Source organism: Coregonus clupeaformis, chromosome 13 (genome assembly GCF_020615455.1).
Source record: "Coregonus clupeaformis isolate EN_2021a chromosome 13, ASM2061545v1, whole genome shotgun sequence".
In the NCBI taxonomy this organism is placed as follows: Eukaryota; Metazoa; Chordata; class Actinopteri; order Salmoniformes; family Salmonidae; genus Coregonus; species Coregonus clupeaformis.
This window is the reverse complement of record NC_059204.1, coordinates 23,780,128-23,801,883: the sequence shown is the minus strand read 5'-3', so window position 1 is coordinate 23,801,883 and position 21,756 is coordinate 23,780,128.

The following is a 21,756-nucleotide window of genomic DNA, read 5'->3' as shown; positions in this document are numbered from 1 at the left end:
TCATAGGAACTGTGGTGAATAACAAAGCAATACGTTATAAACTCAGCAAAAAAAGAAACGTCCTCTCACTGTCAACTGTGTTTATTTTCAGCAAACTTAACATGTGTAAATATTTGTATGAACATAACAAGATTCAACAACTGATCCATAAACTGAACAAGTTCCACAGACATGTGACTAACAGAAATTGAATAATGTGTCCCTGAACAAAGGGGGGGTCAAAATCAAAAGTAACAGTCAGTATCTGGTGTGGCCACCCAGCTGCATTAAGTACTGCAGTGCATCTCCTCCTCATGGACTGCACCAGATTTGCCAGTTCTTGCTGTGAGATGTTACCCCACTCTTCCACCAAGGCACCTGCAAGTTCCCTGACATTTCTGGGGGGAATGGCCCTAGCCCTCACCCTCCGATCCAACAGGTCCCAGACATGCTCAATGGGATTGAGATCTGGTCTCTTCGCTGGCCATGGCAGAACACTGACATTCCTGTCTTGCAGGAAATCAAGCACAGAACGAGCAGTATGGCTGGTGGCATTGTCATGCTGGAGGGTCTTGTCAGGATGAGCCTGCAGGAAGGGTACCACATGAGGGAAGAGGATGTCTTCCCTGTAACGCACAGCGTTGAGATTGCCTGCAATGACAACAAGCTCAGTCCGATGATGTTGTGACACACCGCCCCAGACCATGACGGACCCTCAACCTCCAAATTGATCCTGCTCCAGAGTACAGGCCTCAGTGTAATGCTCATTCCTTCGACGATAAACGCGAATCCGACCATCACCCCTGGTGAGACAAAACCACGACTCGTCAGTGAAGAGCACTTTTTGCCAGTCCTGTCTGGTCCAGCAACGGTGGGTTTGTGCCCATAGGCAAAACCCACCGTTGGTTTGTGCCGTTGTTGCCGGTGATGTCTGGTGAGGACCTGCCTTACAACTGGCCTACAAGCCTTCAGTTCAGCCTCTCTCAGCCTATTGTGGACAGTCTGAGCACTGATGGAGGGATTGTGCGTTCCTGGTGTCACTCGGGCAGTTGTTGTTGCCATCCTGTACCTGTCCCGCAGGTGTGATGTTTGGATGTACCAATCCTGTGCAGGTGTTGTTACACGTGGTCTACCACTGCGAGGACGATCAGCTGTCCGTCCTGTCTCCCTGTAGTGCTGTCTTAGGACATTGCAATTTATTGCCCTGGCCACATCTGCAGACCTCATGCCTCCTTGCAGCATGCCTAAGGCACGTTCACGCAGATGAGCAGGGACCCTGGGCATCTTTCTTTAAGGTGTTTTTCAGAGTCAGTAGAAAGGCCTCTTTAGTGTCCTACGTTTTCATAACTGTGACCTTAATTGCCTACCGTCTGTAAGCTGTTAGTGTCTTAACGACCGTTCCACAGGTGCATGTTCATTAATTGTTTATGGTTGTGTACAGTGAAGCCATTCTGTATTTGTTCATTGCACATTAGCCTTCCATCAACTAATCTAAAGGACTCATAAAGTAATGCCCATATTGCCATTTTAATGACAATGCCTGGTTATTTAAAAGGTAGGCGTGACACGAAATGTCAAAAGTAAGTGTAAACATTCACACACATTTAACACCACATTAAGATCCTATCACAGCCGGTTGGCACCTACTTATGAAACACAGTCTTCACTTATGTAATCTGTTCCACACAGGGTTACTGTAGCTTCGTCATTATTTTCCTTGTCTGTGAAAACCCAGGGAAAGAGGTGCTTGTTCCTGTACTGATTGTTTTACAATGATAAGATGATAAGCTTGAGGTGGGATTTTGCACCAGGCCCGATTGTGCCAGCAAGGTGGCATTGTTCAGCTACCACCCTCTGCCTCCCACCTCTACACATCAGCATCACCCAGCCACACACACTCCTGTCCCTTTAGTTGTGTGTATGAGTCAGTCAACCACGTGGTCAGTCCAAATGGACATCAGCTAAATTCTCGTTCTGTACGGTCTGCTCTGGACTAGGATGGGGAGGAGTTGGAGCGACAAGGGTGGCAGGCTGTGGACAAAAATAAAGCTATGCTGTCTCCACTGACCTCTGGCAAAAACCAGCCCATTTTTTCTGAGCGCAGTATAAATATTTTGACTAGGAAAATTCACAAGCTTTCGCCTCTTATGGTTATTAAAACTCTAATCGCCTTCAATAAATAGGTTGGGTTTATATATGAATGAGGACTTGCTCAGGGCGAAACAGAAAGGATGGGGCATGTTATTAGTTTTTCTGGTTGCCGATGCAGAATGTGGTGGTGTGAGCTCGAGCGGGATTGAAACGGAGGCTGATTTACATTTCTTTACTGACCTCATATTTTACATGAGCTGGCCAAGTACCGGTTTTGAAATCAACAAATACGTATCCTGGTTTATTTGCACCTACTGTACAGTGTATGAATTCACAGTTTTCAGAGAATATCTCAATATACAGGTGTTAATGAGCATACAGAACTCCAGAACTCACAGTTTTACAGAGTGATAAATAAAAATATTAATAATAGTGATGATGGTGATGCTGATGTTGATTATGATGATGAGGATGGGGAGCGCTGATAAAGTTGAATTAAAGTCGGTGGGTCATTTTGACAAAAATAACATAAAAACAATGTAAACCTGTTCATAGTGATGTTCTTTGGCCCTTTGGTGCCTGAGAGTCTCTTGGCCTTTTGATGCACCACACACCTTCTCTGTGAGCCTGGTGGGTTGGTGGGCGAAACAAGAACACAAACCGGGGGGGTGGCGGGGGGAATAAATCAGTCCAACAACCCTCTCACACGAGACAATCCTTCACGATTTAAATCAAATATGTGGTTTGATATGCTTGTTTTAATTTATTGCCAGCACTGGCCTAGCGCTTTCTTGGTCAGCCCTTGATGAACAAAATTACGTTTTGTGAACGTCTTATTACTGCTGTTTGGGTAAACAAGTTTTAAAATGTCTTCATGGTGGTCACATACATTTGCAGAGGTAGCTGACCCATCAAGTACTTTATATCTCCATTAATCATACTAAGATAAACAAGCTTGACAGTTGTGGAGCTATAATCAGGTTCATGGTCATTACAACTGTAAAAAAAATATCTAATGACATTTACATTCAGAGTCTGAAGCGCACAGCCATTTTCCGCTACCAAGCCTCTATACTCACAGTCACAGCGTATTCCTGTTAGGGGTCTAGCGGATCTATCTGTCCCTTTTTTCATGGTTATTTATGGGGCTGCTGAACTGCATGTAGGGTAATTAATAATGGTTTAATTCATCCCAGGCCAAGTGTACACAGACTTCACTAAATGAGAGGACAGCTCGACTCAGCCCAGAAGATCCCACATGATTCACTAAATGAGAGGACAGCTCGACTCAGCCCAGAAAATCCCACATGATTTAAACCTAAACCTGCCACTGGGGCTCTCGAGTAGTGGAGCGGTCTAAGGCTCTGCATCTCAGTGCTAGAGGTGTCACTACAGACCCTGGTTCGATTCCAGGCTGTATCACAATCCGGCCGTGATTAGGAGTCCCATAGGGTGGCATACAATTGGCCCAGCGTCGTCCGGGTTTGGCTGGGGTAGGCCGTCATTGGAAATAAGAATTTGTTCTTAACTGGTTAAGGTTAAATAAAAAATATAAAAAATCCCCCTGGACACACAGCTGAGGCCTTCTATGGAACAGAGCCATTCACTGAATCAGTAATAAAACTAAAACACCTGGCTATAATTCTGACACATGAAACATTGTATCTATATTGTCCTTATCACATGTAAACAAAGGAAGCCAAGACACCCATTCTCTCTTAGTAGAACAGCGGATGAGACCAATCTTCCAATCGTTTCCAGGGTCTGTCAGGAGTCTTGGGGAGGAAAGCCTGACTGCTTCAATAGAGCATGAGCAGTGCGCATAAACGTTGGTTAAAAGGTGATCTGGAGGAAAACAATGGCTGATGGCATTTCCCAGGGTTCCCCTGACGGGCCTGTCTAGGGGCTTGGGGAGGAAAGCTCTCTCTCTCTCCTCTCTCTCTCTCTCTCTCTCCTCCCCCTCTGGCAGGCAGCTCTGCTCTATATCAACTCCTCCAGAAGGTCAGCTCCAGACAGGAGTGTGACCCCTTCTCTTTCTTGTTGTTGCATGGCCTGCCTGCGAATGAACGGCATGTCAGGTGTTAGCTGATACCTCTTTCTGCTGAAGAGCAAAGGGAGATGGTCAAAAAATAATAAGAAAAACGGTCCCATATTAAAAGCAGGGATGTATTAGGCTGGAGAAAACGTATTGTTCTGAGTGGGGCTAAAGGTGAACGTTTTACAGACTGCAAAATGTGTGCTCCTTTTTTCTCTCTAAAGTGTGCTGCTCAAGTGGCTCGGGTAACGCAAATAATAACGCCACAGTTTGTATATAACTCGGAGGGGTGGGGGCTGCTCTGAGCTGAGCTGGGGGACAGGACCCAGGGGGGACATATAGCTCTCCTCACAGCACTCCCTATAGGCCACCTGGGAAACACATCACAGAGACAGCACTTCCTCTCCTGGAGAGCCCAACAGCCCCGTGACCAGACCATCATGCCTTTCATTTCATCTGACCTACTTTGGTCTGTCTGGCAGAGCATGGCAGGAATGGTTCCTAATTTTTGAGGATTCTGTGAATGGAATTCTACATTAAATACTATTGTGATTAACTACTTTTGATGATCAAGAAATGAGTTATATGAAAAGTTTTGTCTCTTTCTTTTCTCCAATATATCAGAAGAAAATACTCTGCCTCAGATGAGAGGGATCCTGAGAGAATGTTATTTTATTCAGTTCTTCTGCTGACGGAGATGGAAACTTTGTGTTCTTCTGCTTGGGTGGCTCTCTGGCTGAGGCTCAGCCTCACTCAGCAGACATGATGATCTGTTAGCTGTGTGTGATGATTTTTACCACTACTTTTTGTCTCCCATATCCAGCCAAATCGAAAATTCTAAATTCTGTTTCAAAACACCATGTTTAGCTGCCCACCACTTCCAGATCTTTCCAACATGACTTGGTGGTAGAATGGAATGGTAGAAGAGACTGTGACACTCTGGCTCCAGGGACTCTGATTTATGGAGCCAGGGTTGTTCATTTTCATTTGGGTGTATTTCTATGTTGGGATTTCTAGTTGTGCATTTCTATGTTGTGGTGGTTCTTGATTATTCATGTGACTCCCAATCGGAGGTAACGAGTGACAGCTGTCGGCTCGTTATCTCTGATTGGGAGCCATATTTAAACTGTTGTGGTTTCACTGTGTGTTTGTGGGTTTTTGTTCCTGTTTAGTCATTGTCAGTATTGGACTTCACTTTCGTCATTTTTGGTTTGTTGTTTTATCGTGGTTTCTTTATTAATAAAGTCTACGATGTTCGCTCAACCCGCTGCGCTTCGGTCTCCTTCGCTATTAGACGACCGTGACAGAAAAACCCACCATAAAAGGACCAAGCAGCGTGTCCAGGAGCAAGACAGCTGGACATGGGAGGAGGCGCCGGGTAAGGAGATCGAGAGGCTGGCGATGGCCCAGGTGGGCAAATCGTGGTCCTGGGAGGACATGCTCGGGGGCAAGGGACCTTGGGGGAGGATCAAGGCCCTGGCGAGAGAGGAGCAACGGCGTCAGCAGGTCCATCGTTGGAAGGACGAGAGGCAACCCCAAAAAAAATTTTGGGGGGGGCACATGGCTTGGGTGGCTGGGCAGCAGGAGGCTGCCACAGGGAGATATGGAGAGAAGGCTATTGGATTACGGGAGCCATTGGCGAGTAGAGGGAGGGAAGTTGTTGTGGCACGGCGTGAGAGACTGAAGTGTGTTACCAGTCCGGTCCGGCCCGTTCCTGATCCCCAGTTAAGGCCAGTGGTGTGTGTTCCCGGTACGGACCGGCCTGTTCCTACTCCACGCACCAGGTCCACGATGTGCGTCGCCAGCCCAGCTCGGCCTGTTCCTGCTCCACGCACCAGGGATATGGTGCGCTTCGCCAGCCCGGCCCGGCCTGTTCCGGCCACTCGCACCAGGGATACGGTGCGCGCCGCCAGCCCAGCCCGGCCTGTTCCTGCTCCACGCACCAGGGATATGGTGCGCCGCCAGCCCGGCCCGGCCTGTTCCGGCCACTCGCACCAGGGGATACGGTGCGCGTCGCCAGCCCAGCCCGGCCTGTTCCTGCTCCACGCACCAGGGATACGGTGCGCCTCGCCAGCCCGGCCCGGCCTGTTCCGGCCACTCGCACCAGGGATACGGTGCGCGTCGCCAGCCCAGCCCGGCCTGTTCCTGCTCCACGCACCAGAAAAGCCCTGAGATGCGTGTCCTCAGCCTGGGACCACCAGTTCCGGCACCACGCATCAGGCCTACGGTGCGTCCCCAGGGCCCAGCATGCCCTGTTCCTTCTCCCCGCACTAGCCCTGAGATGCGTGTCCTCAGCCCGGTACCTCCAGTTCCGGCACCACGCACCAGGCCTACGGTGCGCCTCAGACGGCCAGAATCTGCCGTCTGCCCAACGGGGCCTGAACTGCCCGTCTGCCCAACGGTGCCTGAACTGCCCGTCTGCCCAACGGTGCCTGAACTGCCCGCCTGCCCAACGGCGCTTGAACTACCCGTCTGCCCTACGGCGCTAAAGCCGCCCGTCTGTACTGAGCCTGCAAAGCCGCCCGTCTGCCATGAGCCTTCAGAGCCGTCCGCCAGATCGGAGCCGCTAGAGCCTTCCGCCAGACAGGAGCCGCTAGAGCCTTCCGCCAGACAGGATCAGCCAGAGCCGTCTGCCAGACAGGATCAGCCAGAGCCTTCCGCCAGACAGGATCAGCCAGAGCCTTCCGCCAGACAGGATCAGCCAGAGCCTTCCGCCAGCTATGAGCAGCCAGATCCGTCAGCCAGCCATGAGCAGCCAGAGCCTTCCGCCAGCCATGAGCAGCCAGATCCGTCAGCCAGCCATGAGCAGCCAGATCCGTCAGCCAGCCATGAGCAGCCAGATCCGTCAGCCAGCCATGAGCCGTCCAGCCAGGATCCGCCAGAGCTGTCCAGCCAGGATCCGCCAGAGCCGTCCAGCCAGGATCCGCCAGAGCCGCCCAGCCAGGATCCGCCAGAGCCGTCCAGCCAGGATCCGCCAGAGCCGTCCAGCCAGGATCCGCCAGAGCCGTCCAGCCAGGATCCGCCAGAGCCGCCCAGCCAGGATCCGCCAGCCAGCCAGGATCTGCCAGAGCCAGCCAGCCAGGATCCGCCATTTAGTCCGGTACTGCCCCTTAGCCCTGTGCTGTCCCTTATCCTGGTGCTGCCCCTTATCCTGGTGCTGCCCCTATCCTGGTGCTGCCCCTTATCCTGGTGCTGCCCCTTAGTCCGGTGCTGCCCCTTAGTCCGGTGCTGCCCCTTAGTCTGGTGCTGCCCCTTAGTCTGGTGCTGCCCCTTATCCTGGTGCTGCCCCTTCTCCTGGTGCTGTCCCTTAGTCCGGTGTTGCCCCTTAGTCCGGTGCTGCCTCTTAGTCCGGTGCTGCCCCTTAATCCAGTGGGGTTATATTGGAGGGTGGTCATTTGGAGGAGGCTACGTAAGCGGGTAGTGACTATGGTGGGGTGGGGACCACGACCAGTGCCAGAGCCGCCACCATGGACAGACGCCCACCCAGACCCTCCCCCTAGACTGTATGCTGGTGCGCCCGGAGTTCGCACCTTTAGGGGGGTACTGTGACACTCTGGCTCCAGGGACTCTGATTTATGGAGCCAGGGTTGTTCATTTTCATTTGGGTGTATTTCTATGTTGGGATTTCTAGTTGTGCATTTCTATGTTGTGGTGGTTCTTGATTATTCATGTGACTCCCAATCGGAGGTAACGAGTGACAGCTGTCGGCTCGTTATCTCTGATTGGGAGCCATATTTAAACTGTTGTGGTTTCACTGTGTGTTTGTGGGTTTTTGTTCCTGTTTAGTCATTGTCAGTATTGGACTTCACTTTCGTCATTTTTGGTTTGTTGTTTTATCGTGGTTTCTTTATTAATAAAGTCTACGATGTTCGCTCAACCCGCTGCGCTTTGGTCTGCTCCTTTCGACGATCGTGACAGAGACTTTGCCAATCTGACCAATCAATTCAAACAATCCTCTTGAAGACTGGTTGACAGTTAATTCTATAGACAAAGATATTGAGGAATCGTTTGGCTGAAACATTGAATCAAAGAAAAGAAGAAATATCACATTCCTGATATTTATCCAGAGTTTAAAAGAACTGTATAAAGGATCGGGATGATTTTCCACAAATAATAAAAAATAGAGAAGCAAACTACAAGCCAATGTGAAGGTATTCGCCGTTGCGTTATTTTGTATTATGGTGGATGAAATCTAGTTGCATGTTTGATATTCTACATATTGCACACTAGATACTGTATGTTGTCCTTAATAAAGCAGTTGGCTAAGAAATAAAGCATTGATTGAGAAACAACTTCTCAACACGTACAGTACCTCCCTTCGTTTCAATGACAAATGATTGCTTTATCACTGACCATCGTTCCCTTCGCCACAGCCATACTATGAACTGTGCCAGTTGTCACTATGATAAGCTCACAGAACTGTCGAGAGTCATGCAGTTGAGCTCCAGGCTTTAATCTCCTCATGTAAACATGATCTATGTGTGTATGTTTCCAGGGTTGACTCTATACCTAACTTAGTAAATACCCTTGGGCACGTAGTAGGGTTTATATGCAGGGCACACCCTGGCTCGTGGCTGTGTGCGTGTGTGTGGAGCTGTCCAACATAACACACACCTTCAGCACATAAAACCTCCAGGTCAGAGAGGCTGGTTTATTTATATTTTTTTGAGGGGGTAGATCAGCTTAATATTGCAGATAGATTGTAACTTCCATCAATGTAATTGTCTGCATCACTTCCAATCCCCCATGTTTAAAAATAAAGAAATATATATATATATACAGTGGGGAAAAAAAGTATTTAGTCAGCCACCAATTGTGCAAGTTCTCCCACTTAAAAAGATGCGAGAGGCCTGTAATTTTCATCATAGGTACACGTCAACTATGACAGACAAAATGAGAAAAAAAATCCAGAAAATCACATTGTAGGATTTTTAATGAATTGATTTGCAAATTATGGTGGAAAATAAGTATTTGGTCAATAACAAAAGTTTCTCAATACTTTGTTATATACCCTTTGTTGGCAATGACACAGGTCAAACGTTTTCTGTAAGTCTTCACAAGGTTTTCACACACTATTGCTGGTATTTTGGCCCATTCCTCCATGCAGATCTCCTCTAGAGCAGTGATGTTTTGGGGCTGTCGCTGGGCAACACGGACTTTCAACTCCCTCCAAAGATTTTCTATGGGGTTGAGATCTGGAGACTGGCTAGGCCACTCCAGGACCTTGAAATGCTTCTACGAAGCCACTCCTTCGTTGCCCGGGCGGTGTGTTTGGGATCATTGTCATGCTGAAAGACCCAGCCATGCTTCATCTTCAATGCCCTTGCTGATGGAAGGAGGTTTTCACTCAAAATCTCACGATACATGGCCCCATTCATTCTTTCCTTTACACGGATCAGTCGTCCTGGTCCCTTTGCAGAAGAACAGCCCCAAAGCATGATGTTTCCACCCCCATGCTTAACAGTAGGTATGGTGTTCTTTGGATGCAACTCAGCATTCTTTGTCCTCCAAACAAGACGAGTTGAGTTTTTGCCAAAAAGTTATATTTTGGTTTCATCTGACCATATGATATTCTCCCAATCCTCTTCTGGATCATCCAAATGCACTCTAGCAAACTTCAGACGGGCCTGGACATGTACTGGCTTAAGCAGGGGGACACGTCTGCACTGCAGGATTTGAGTCCCTGGCGGCGTAGTGTTACTGATGGTAGGCTTTGTTACTTTGGTCCCAGCTCTCTGCAGGTCATTCACTAGGTCCCCCCCGTGTGGTTCTGGGATTTTTGCTCACCGTTCTTGTGATCATTTGACCCCACGGGGTGAGATCTTGCGTGGAGCCCCAGATCGAGGGAGATTATCAGTGGTCTTGTATGTCTTCCATTTCCTAATAATTGCTCCCACAGTTGATTTCTTCAAACCAAGCTGCTTACCTATTGCAGATTCAGTCTTCCCAGCCTGGTGCAGGTCTACAATTTTGTTTCTGGTGTCCTTTGACAGCTCTTTTGGTCTTGGCCATAGTGGAGTTTGGAGTGTGACTGTTTGAGGTAGTGGACAGGTGTCTTTTATACTGATAACAAGTTCAAACAGGTGCCATTAATACAGGTAACGAGTGGAGGACAGAGGAGCCTCTTAAAGAAGAAGTTACAGGTCTGTGAGAGCCAGAAATCTTGCTTGTTTGTAGGTGACCAAATACTTATTTTCCACCACAATTTGCAAATAAATTCATTAAAAATCCTACAATGTGATTTTCTGGATTTTTTTTCTTCTCAATTTGTCTGTCATAGTTGACGTGTACCTATGATGAAAATTACAGGCCTCTCTCATCTTTTTAAGTGGGAGAACTTGCACAATTGGTGGCTGACTAAATACTTATTTTCCCCACTGTATATATATATATATATATATATATATATATATATATACACACACACACACACACACACACACACACACACACACACATACATACATACATACATACATACATACATACATACATACATACATACATACATACATACATACATACATACATATACATACATACATACATACACATACATATCTTTAAAAATATATATATTCCCCTTTATTACTTTCCAACCCCACCACCCTTTCCCTAATTGGAGTAAACTAGTGAACAACAATGCTTAGGTCTCTACTTCCAGCTTATACTTACTATATACGTTTTATGGACACAGTCAATTTTAGAATAATAATATTTTGTTTGTTTTATCTCCTGAACTTCTTCTACTCTCAACCTCTGCGATCCTTTTCATGATGTCCATCCGGTTTGCTTCTATATGCCATATCTTTCTAACTGTGCTCTTTCACAAAAGCTCCCAACCTACAACCTATATACTTATTATGGACACAGTATGCTTACATTATTAGTTATCTTGTTATTAGTTGTTATTTACATTTTAGTCATTTAGCAGACGCTCTTATCCAGAGCGACTTACAGTTAGTGAGTGCATACATTTTTCATACTGGCCCCCCGTGGGAAACGAACCCACAACCCTGGCGTTGCAAGCGCCATGCTCTACCAATTGAGCTACACGGGGCCCATTAGTCCCATCCTTCAACTCCATTCAACACCACCCAACTATCTCTTAACACCATCCATATAGGATTTCTATTTGCCGTATATTTTTCAACTGTACTGTGATGTTTTACGAAAGTTCTGAACCTTTCTTTTCTCATTGTATTCGCCGTTGGTTATTTTGTGTTTTGGTGGATGAAATCTAGTTGCATGTTTGATATTCTACATATTGCACACTACATACTGTATGTTGTCCTTAATAAAGCAGTTGGCTAAGAAATAAAGCATTGATTGAGAAACAACTTCTCAACACGTACAGTACCTCCCTTCGTTTCAATGACAAATGATTGCTTTATCACTGACCATCGTTCCCTTCGCCACAGCCATACTATGAACTGTGCCAGTTGTCACTATGATAAGCTCACAGAACTGTCGAGAGTCATGCAGTTGAGCTCCAGGCTTTAATCTCCTCATGTAAACATGATCTATGTGTGTATGTTTCCAGGGTTGACTCTATACCTAACTTAGTAAATACCCTTGGGCACGTAGTAGGGTTTATATGCAGGGCACACCCTGGCTCGTGCCTGTGTGCTTGTGTGTGGAGCTGTCCAACATAACACACACCCTCAGCACATAAAACCTCCAGGTCAGAGAGGCTGGTTTATTTGTATTTACTACAGGGCTGGCAAGGGGGAGAAAGGTGTGGCAACATTTTCCCACCAACAGACAGAATGACAGAGGGTGTGCTGCTTTGATTAAAGGGGGATTAGTTATTCTGCTCTCCCACAGACTAGCCATGCCAACACACACACACACACACACACACACACGGTCCCAGGGCTTTACAAGTGTCATCCAGAGCTCTGATTAAATAAAGACACAAGGCATTTTCCACTTCGCCCATAATACCAGAGGCCCGTCTTTCCAGCAGCCCCACTGGCTAAGCCCCTCGATGGGGCCCGTAAAGCTGCCCTGCCCTGCCGTGTCCTGCCCTGTGCTGTGGAGAGGACATCTGTTCTCACTGAGCAGACTAAATCAAATCAAATCCAATTTTATTTGTCACATGCGCCGAATACAACAGGTGTAGACCTTACCGTGAACTGTTTACTTACAAGCCAGGACAATGTAAATAGTCCAGGTGGCCATTTGATTAATTGTTCAGCAGTTTTATGGCTTGGGGGTAGAAGCTGTTAAGGAGCCTTTTGGACCTAGACTTGGCGCTCCGGTACCGCTTGCCGTGTGGTAGCAGAGAGAACAGTCTATGACTTGGGTGACTGGAGTCTTTGACAATTATTTGGGTCTTCCTCTGACACCGCCTAGTACATAGGTCCTGGATTGCAGGAAGCTTGGTCCCAGTGATGTACTGGGCCATACGCACTACCCTCTGTAGCGCCTTATGGTCGGATGCTGAGCAGTTGCCATACCAGGGGGTGATGCAACCAGTCAGGGTGCTCTCGATGGTGCAGCTGTGGAACCGTTTGAAAGTTTTGGGGACCCATGCCAAATCTTTTCAGTCTCCTGAGGGGGAGAAGGCGTTGTCATGCCCTCTTCACGACTGTCTTGGTGTGTTTGGACCATGATAGTTTGTTGGTGATGTGGACACCAAGGAACTTGAAACTCTCGACCCGCTCCAATACAGCCCCGAAGTTGTGAATGGGGGCGTGTTCGGCCCTCCTTTTCCTGTAGTTCACGATTATCTCCTTTGTCTTGCTCACGTTGAGGGAGAGGTTGTTGTCCTGGCACCACACTGCCAGGTGTCTGACCTCCTCCCTATAGGCTGTCTCATCATTGTCGGTGATCAGGCCTACCACTGTTGTGTCATCAGCAAACTTAATGATGGTGTTGGAATCGTGCTTGACCACGCAGTCGTGGGTGAACAGGGAGTACAGGAGGGGACTAAGCATGCACCAATGAGGGGCCCCCGTGTTGAGGATCAGCGTGGCAGAAGTGTTGTTGCCTACCCTTACCACCTGGGGGCGGCCCGTCAGGAAGTCCAGGATCCAGTTGCAGAGGGAGGTGTTTAGTCCCAAGGTCCTTAGCTTAGTAATGAGCTTTGTGGGCACTATGGTGTTGAACGCTAAGATATAGTCAATGAACATCATTCTCACATAGGTGTTCCTTTTGTCCAGGTGGGAAAGGGCAGTGTGGAGTGCGATTGAGATTGCGTCATCTGTGGATCTGTTGGGGCGGTATGCGAATTGGAGTGGGTCTAGGGTTTCTGGGATGATGGTGTTGATGTGAGCCATGACAAGCCTTTGAAAGCATTTCATGACTACCGACGTGAGTGCTACGGGGCGGTAGTCATTTAGGCAGGTTACCTTCGCTTTCTTGGGCACAGGGACAATGGTGGTCTGCTTGAAACATGTAGGTATTACAGACTCGGTCAGGGAGAGGTTGAAAATGTCAGTGAAGAGACTTAAAAGTTGGTCCGCGCAGCCTCTGAGTACATGTCCTGGTAATCCGTCTGGCCCCGCGGCCTTGTGAATGTTGACCAGTTTAAAGGTCTTGCTCACATCGGCTACGGAGAGCGTGATCACACAGTCATCCGGAACAGCTGGTGCTCTCATGCATGCTTCAGTGTTGCTTTCCTTGAAGCGAGCATAAAAGGCATTTAGTCCGTTTGGTAGGATCGGCTGGTTTTCCCTTTGTAGTCCGTAATAGTTTGCAAGCCCTGCCACATCTGACGAGCATCAGAGCCGGTGTAGTAGGATTCAATCTTAGTCCTGTATTGACGCTTTGCCTGTTTGATGGTTCGTCTGAGGGTATAGCGGGATTTCTTATAAGCGTCCGGATTTGTGTTAGGAGCCCGTAAAACGGCAGCCATCCCCTCCGGCGCCATTCTCATGCATTCTCATTACACACTATTAGCTTCTAAAGCCCACCAAGTGTTGCACCCACAGTGGAAAAAGCTGCTCTGTTTTCCTTTAGGAACACACTGAAAACCATTAATCCCCCCCCCCCCCCACACACAGCCATCCCATAACCACCCATCCCAGACATTCACAAAAACATTGAAAACATCCAGGGTGGTGAGAAGATGCCACCTGCATAGCGGATGGATGAGATTCCTCTTCCTATGAGCTATGAGTTGGGGCCTGCCAGAGAGTCAGGGGCTACATCGTTCAGCTCACTGAAGGCAGAAGTAGCCTCGACCCAGCCGACGGCGGTCTGAGAAATGGTCGTCTCCACTTCCACTCAGAAGTGAAAAGAAAAGTGAGATATTCTGAGGACAAATATAACCTCCTGGGACTTAAGAACCTCCAGCAGCATAGCAGAGACGGGAAGTACTAAATCAAAAGTGTCAGGGGTTCATTAATACGTTTTTGTTTTTCTCTTGGTGTCAACACTGTTATTTCTAGAGCAAACTCAGTGTCTCACTTAACAGCTGTGACCCACCTGGGACATGGACATCGTGGAGGAAAGTAAGTCAGGGGTAAAGGCAGTAATAAGCCCATGGTCACCTTCCCAGGGCCAGTAGAGCTGCATGACAATGACAGTGGGCTGGGGTGGGAAGCGGAGACAGGCAAGACATACACTCCTCATATAAACTTGGCTCATCTTGGGTCCCCCGACTGGGTCATGTCTAGTTGGGATTCACATCTATACACACACACACACACACACACACGTGTGCGGCCTCTGACACACTATACAGGCACATATGCTCATCACACACACACACGCATGTGATGACACACGTGCTGAATGTGTATTGTTCCAGTATGCTCAGAGAGAAGAGCTCAGAGTGATGTTCTGTACTGTACCATGTGGGAGGGCTGTGGACTGCAGACACCCGATCCGCCTCTTGTGTCTGATACAGTTTATGTCGGCTATTTATATTACATAAATTATTTCAGACTGGGATCAGTAAGCCAAACATTTAATCTCATTCAGCACATGGACAGTGGAACGGTAAGAAGTAGGGAGTGCAAAGCTATGCGTCTCTAAGAATAATAATAATACAAACTTTGTAGCTACCACCGTGTTGAAACCTCAGCTCGCCGCCATCACAGGAGGCAAAAATGAATTCCTGTCTCAAGATGCCAAAAGCTGTTAGTGTTAACGCCAGCGCTCGCCCCTCTGGCGGTCTTCAATGAGAAGGGAAAGGGGAGCAAAAATGACGGTTATTTTATGGAAGGAGCAGCTTGCACACAAACTACAGTGCACACAAGAAAGGGAGAGTAGAGGAGAAGAATGTCTGAATGTGTTCATTTAAGATTGAGGAGGTGATTAAATCAGGGAAGATAAACATGTCCCTTGGAGACGGGCCTTAGCAACGCAACAATGCGTCTCTACTGCGACATAAAGAGGCATTCAGTAGGAGGAGGAGAGGAGGAAAGGAGAACTGCCTTTTCTCATTCCCATGACTGGCCTGGCCTGTCTAACTAAGAGTCAGGAGCCCAGGCTAACACCATTCACATCTGCCCTCATACCTTTGATAAATAGTCAAGCAGGCAGAGGAGTTTTAGTTAGGTCCGTCAACCCTGCGACAGGTTTTAAATGCTGCTTCTCTTCCACTGAAGGGTTGTTGAGAACTGTGGTTGATGGGGATACAGTTAAAGTTACAGCAGCAGATGGAAAAACGTTACAAAAGCAAAGCAGCACTTACCTAGCTCACACGCCCCTAATGTAGCACAGTATTTTTGTTCAACAGCTGTACAGTCACATATAAAAAAAAGGCCACAATATTTTAGCCATGGACACATTCTGGGACATGGAGCATGATGGTTCTCCAACACATTTTTCTCTCTCTCTCTCTCTCTCTCTCTCTCTCTCTCTCTCTCTCTCTCTCTCTCTCTCTCTCTCTCTCTCTCTCTCTCTCTCTCTCTCTCTCTCTCTCTCTCTCTCTCTCAGGTCTGCCTACAGCGGCCTTTCTCAATAGCAAGGCTAAACTCACTGAGTCTGTACATAGCCAAAGCTTTCCTTAAGTTTGGGTCAGTCACAATGGTCAGGTATTCTACCACTGTGTACTCTCTGTTTAGGGCCAAATAGCATTCTAGTTTGCTCTGTTTTTTTGTTAATTCTTTCCAATGTGTCAAGTAATTATCTTTTTGTTTTCTCATGATTTGGTTGAGTCTAATTGTGTTTCTGTCATGGGGCTCTGTGGGGTCTGTTTGTGTTTGTGAACAGAGCCCCAGGACCAGCTTGCTTAGGGGACTCTTCTCCAGGTTAATCTCTCTGTAGGTGATGGCTTTGTTATGGAAGGTTTGGGAATCGCTTCCTTTTAGTTGGTTGTAGAATTTAACGGCTCTTTTCTGGATTTTGATAATTAGCGGGTTAGGCCTAATTGTGCTCTGTATGCATTATTTGGTGTTTTACGTTGTACACTGAGGATATTTTTCGCAGAATTCTGCATGCAGTCTCAATTTGATGTTTGTCCCATTTTGTGAATTCTTGGTTGGTGAGCGGACCCAGACCTCACAACCATAAAGGGCAATGGGTTCTATAACTGATTCAAGTATTTTTTGCCAGATCCTAATTGGTATGTCGAATTTTATGTTCCGTTTGATGGCATAGAAGGCCCTTCTTGCCTTGTCTCTCAGATCGTTCACAGCATTGTTGCAGTTACCTGTGGCGCTGATGTTTAGGCAGAGGTACAGTGAGGGAAAAAAGTATTTGATCCCATCCTGATTTTGTATGTTTGCTCACTGTCAAAGACATGATCAGTCTATAATTTTAATGGTAGGTTTATTTCAACAGTGAGAGACAGAATAACAACAAAATCCAGAAAACGCATGTCAAAAATGTTATAAATTGATTTGCATTTTTTCATGAGTGAAATAAGTATTTGACCCCCTCTCAATCAGAAAGATTTCTGGCTCCCAGGTGTCTTTTATACAGGTAACGAGCTGAGATTAGGAGCACACTCTTAAAGGGAGTGCTCCTAATCTCAACTTGTTACCTGTATAAAAGACACCTGTCCACAGAAGCAATCAATCAATCAGATTCCAAACTCTCCACCATGGCCAAGACCAAAGAGCTCTCCAAGAATGTCAGGGACAAGATTGTAGACCTACACAAGGCTGGAATGGGCTACAAGACCATCGCCAAGCAGCTTGGTGTTTTTTTGTGTGCTCTAGGGCAATGGTGTCTGGCAACTGGACCTTTTTTGGAACACAATTATCTCTCTCTCTCTCTCTCTCTCTCTCTCTTTCTCTCTCTCTCTCCTCCTGCGTTTACCTCAGTGACAAGCTCCCACTCCCTCCCCCCTCTCTCTGCCATTCAACACCTCTGAGCTGTCATCACCACACGCTGACAGGGGCCCATGTTTCCGACACTGGGTGAGGGGAAAGGATGTGTGTGTTCTCCTCTTTCAGTGGTGCCCAGCCTGTAGGTAAGACTGTCACCTTAGCACTGTGCTAACCACACAGACTGGCCCCTACCCTGCCCTACTCCACTCCAGGGCACCTTGTGGTCCACATTGTCATCTAGTAGCCATGATGTCACTGTTGACATCCATACGAATACCCACATACTTTTCCCTTCAAAATGGACGATCATATTACCATCTTGAGACAGAAAACAGACTGAAGAGAAACAACAATCTGGTCCTGTGTGTAAAGTCTGTATAGGCTCCTGCTCCTGCTCCAGGCCGGGTAGTTGTTTATGCCTGCTAGCCTGAGGGAGATGCCCAGTGAGCACAAGGCATTCTGGGGTTAATGGGAAATCCTCCTCATTTCGCTCATACAGGGTGATTTATTCCGCCGACTTAAGTTGTAGCACATGTGTCTCGCATGGACATAACAGCATATCGGATATGACTGCTGCCACTATGCCATAGGATTAATTTGTTAGGGAATTAAGGGGAATTGGGGGGCCCATTCAGTTGTCTGCCAACCCTTGTTCTGTACAAAGATGGGTACAACACTGACGCTTAACATTATCTCCAACATGTCACACTAATGCCAAGAGTATTAGTCAAAAATGTATTTCTAGACAATAACTGTCTGACATGTGTAAGTAAAAACAGCATCTGCCTTTGTAAAATCTCACTATAATTCTTCAGAACTTTAAGTTAGGAGGACAAATCTGTTGGATGTATTAACATCCATAGAAAGGGCAACAATCAGGATTTTACAACCTTACAGACTCAAAATAGCGATTGTTCCTATTGAAATGTATTTCTGGCCTCCTTTTCTATTCTTCATCCACATATCCAGTATCCACTTTGTGTATATTCTTAGTTCTATTGTCCGTGGGATTATGGTGACATGTTTTCTATTATCGCTGCTACAGCACCTTCAGTGGCCGTCGCCTCCAGGCAACTGGAGGTCACCCAGTGCAACACAATCTATCTACTACTATCTAACACTGCAACACTATCTATGAAGGCCGCAGGGCAAACAAATTCACAAGGCAGCGGGGCCAGACGCATTACCAGGATGTGTACTCAGAGCATGTGCGGACCAACTGGCAAGTGTCTTCACTGACATTTTCAACCTCTCCCTGACCGAGTCTGTAATACCTACTTGTAACTAACAGCATAGTCCCTGTGCCCAAGAAAGCGAAGGTAACCTGCCTAAATGACTACCGCCCCGTAGCACTCACGTCGGTAGCCATAAAGTGCTTTGAAAGGCTGGTCATGTAACTCTGTGTTGTTGTTGTTTTTATCGCACTGCTTTGCTTTATCTTGGCCAGGTCGCAGTTGTAAATGAGAACTTGTTCTCAACTGGCTTACCTGGTTAAATAAAGGTGAAATAAAATAAAATAAACATCTACACCATCATCCCGGAAACCCTAAACCCACTCCAATTCGCATACCGCCCCAACAGATCCACAGATGACGCAATCTCAATCACACTACACACTGCCCTTTCCCACCTGAACAAAAGGAACACCTATGTGAGAATGCTGTTCATTGACTACAGCTCAGCGTTCACACCATAGTGCCCACAAAGCTCATCACTAAGCTAAGGACCCTGGGACTAAACACCTCCCTCTGTATCTGGATCCTGGACTTCCTGACGGGCCGCCCCCAGGTGGTAAGGGTAGGCAACAACACATCTGCCACGCTGATCCTCAACACGGGTGCCCCTCAGGGGTGCGTGCTTAGTCCCCTCCTGTACTCCCTGTTCACCCACGACTGCATGGCCAAGCACGACTCCAACACCATCATAAACTTTGCTGACGACACAACAGTGGTAGGCCTGATCACCGACAACGATGAGACGGCCTATAGGGAGGAGGTCAGAGACCTGGCAGTGTGGTGCCAGAACAACAACCACTCCCTTAACGTGAGCAAGACAAAGCAGCTGATCGTGGACTACAGAAAAAGGAGGGCCGAACGAGCCCCCATTCACATCGACGGGGCTGTAGTGGAGCGGGTCGAGAGTGTCCACATCACCAACAAACTATCATGGTCCAATGATAATGGACCATGATAGTTTGTATATAGCCTCGTTATCGTTATTTTATTGTGTTAATTTTATTTAATTTTTTACTTTAGTTTATTTAGTAAATATTTTCTTAACTATTTATTGAACTGCATTGTTGGTTAAGGGCTTGTAAGTAAGCATTTCACAGTAAGGTCTACACCTGTTGTATTCAGCGCATGTGACAAGTAAAATTTGATTTGATCATTTTATTTTATTTTATTTATCTCCTCAGCTTTATGCTGGTTGTGTACAGTATTTACTGGCACAGTGTTCTGCTGTGACAATAAATGGTCATCCTGAAGTTGTCAGTCTCCTTACAGAAAGAAAACACACGTATTTTAATCAAGCCATTGTGGTGTTCAAGCTTTCTTTCTTGTGTTTGTCAATATTTTCAATATTTTATTTGTCCTTGAATGTATCAGCAAATACAGTGCATTCGGAAAGTATTCAGACCCATTGACTTTTTCCACATTTTGTTACGTTACAGCCTTATTCTATAATGGATTAAATTGTTTTTCCCTCATCAATCTACACACAATACCCAACAATGACAAAGCAAAAACTGTTTTTTAGAAACTTTTGCATATGTATAAAAAAAACAAAAAATGGAAATATCACATTTACACAAGTATTCACACCCTTTACTCAGTACTTTGTCAAAGTACCTTTGGCGGCGATTATAGCCTTTAGTCTTCTTGGGTATAACGCTACAAGCTTGGCACACCTGTATTTGGGGAGTTTCTCCCATTCTTCTCTGCAGATCCTCTCAAGCTCTGTCAGGTAGGATGGGGAGCGTCACTGCACAGCTATTCTCAGGTCTCTCCAGAAACGTTTGATCGGGTTCAAGTCCGGGCTCTGGCTGGGCCACTCAAGGACATTCAGAGACTTGCCCCGAAGCCACTCCTGCATTGTCATGGCTGTGTGCTTAGGGTCGTTGTCCTGTTGGAAGGTGAACCTGTAACCAAGTCTGATGTCCTGAGCGCTCTGGAGCAGGTTTTCATCAAGGATCTCTCTGTACTTTGCTCCATTCATATTTCCCTCGATCCTGACTAGTCTTCAAGTAGGGATGGTGCCAGGTTTCCTTCAGATGTGACACTTGGCATTCAGGCCAAAGAGTTCAATCTTGGTCTCATCAGACCTGAGAATCTTGTTTCTCATGGTCTGAGAGTCCTTTAGATGCCTTTTGGCAAACTCCAAGTGGGCTGTCATGTGCCTTTTACTGAGGAGTGGCTTCCGTCTGGCCACGCTACCATAAAGACCTGATTTTAGGAGTGCTGCAGAGATGGTTGTCCTTCTGGAAGGTTCTCCCATCTCCACAGAGGAACTCTGGAGCGCTTTTAGAGCGACCATCGGGTTCTTGGTCACCTTCCTGACCAAGGCCTTTCTCCGATTGCTCAGTTTGGCCGGGTGGCCAGCTCTAGGAAGAGTCTTGGTGGTTCCAAGCTTCTTTCATTTAAGAATGATGGAGGCCACTGTGTTCTTGGGGACCTTCAATGCTGCAGAAATGTTTTGGTACCCTTCCCCAGATCTGTGCCTTGACAGTCTCTATGGACAATTCCTTCGACCTCAGGGCTTGGTTTTTGCTCTAATATGCACTGTCAACTGTGGGACCTTATATAGACAGATGTGCGCCTTTCCAAATCATGTCCAATCAATTAAATTTACTACAGGTGAACTCCGATCAAGTTGTAGAAACATCTCAAGGATGATCAATGGAAACAGAATGCACCTGAGCTCAATTTCGAGTCTCATTGCAAAGGGTCTGAATACTTATGTACATGTAATATTTCTGTTAACTTTTAAAAAGAATAGCAAATATTTCTCAAAACCTTTTTTCACTTTGTCATTATGGGGTATTGTGTGTAGATTGCTGGGATTTTTCTTATATTTAATCCATTTTAGAATAAGGCTGTAACGTAACAAAATGTGGAAAAAGTCAAGGGGTCTGAATACTTTCTGAATGCACTGTATATTACTGTAGCAGGTCTTATCTGAAAAGTGTGAACCTTAAGAGACTTCCTGAGAAGATGGAGGCTAGTTATATAATAGAGAAATTATTGATATACTTCCACGTGTGTCTTCATGCTAATCAGGTAATGCTAAGTTAGACCTGGTAGGAACACAACTGAAACAGCTGTTGCGTTTCCTATAAGGAAGGAGGGACTGATTTTGACAGCGCACACACACACATATGCATCCAATCAAACCCAGAGGTAGAGGGTTCAAATTTGAGGCTGC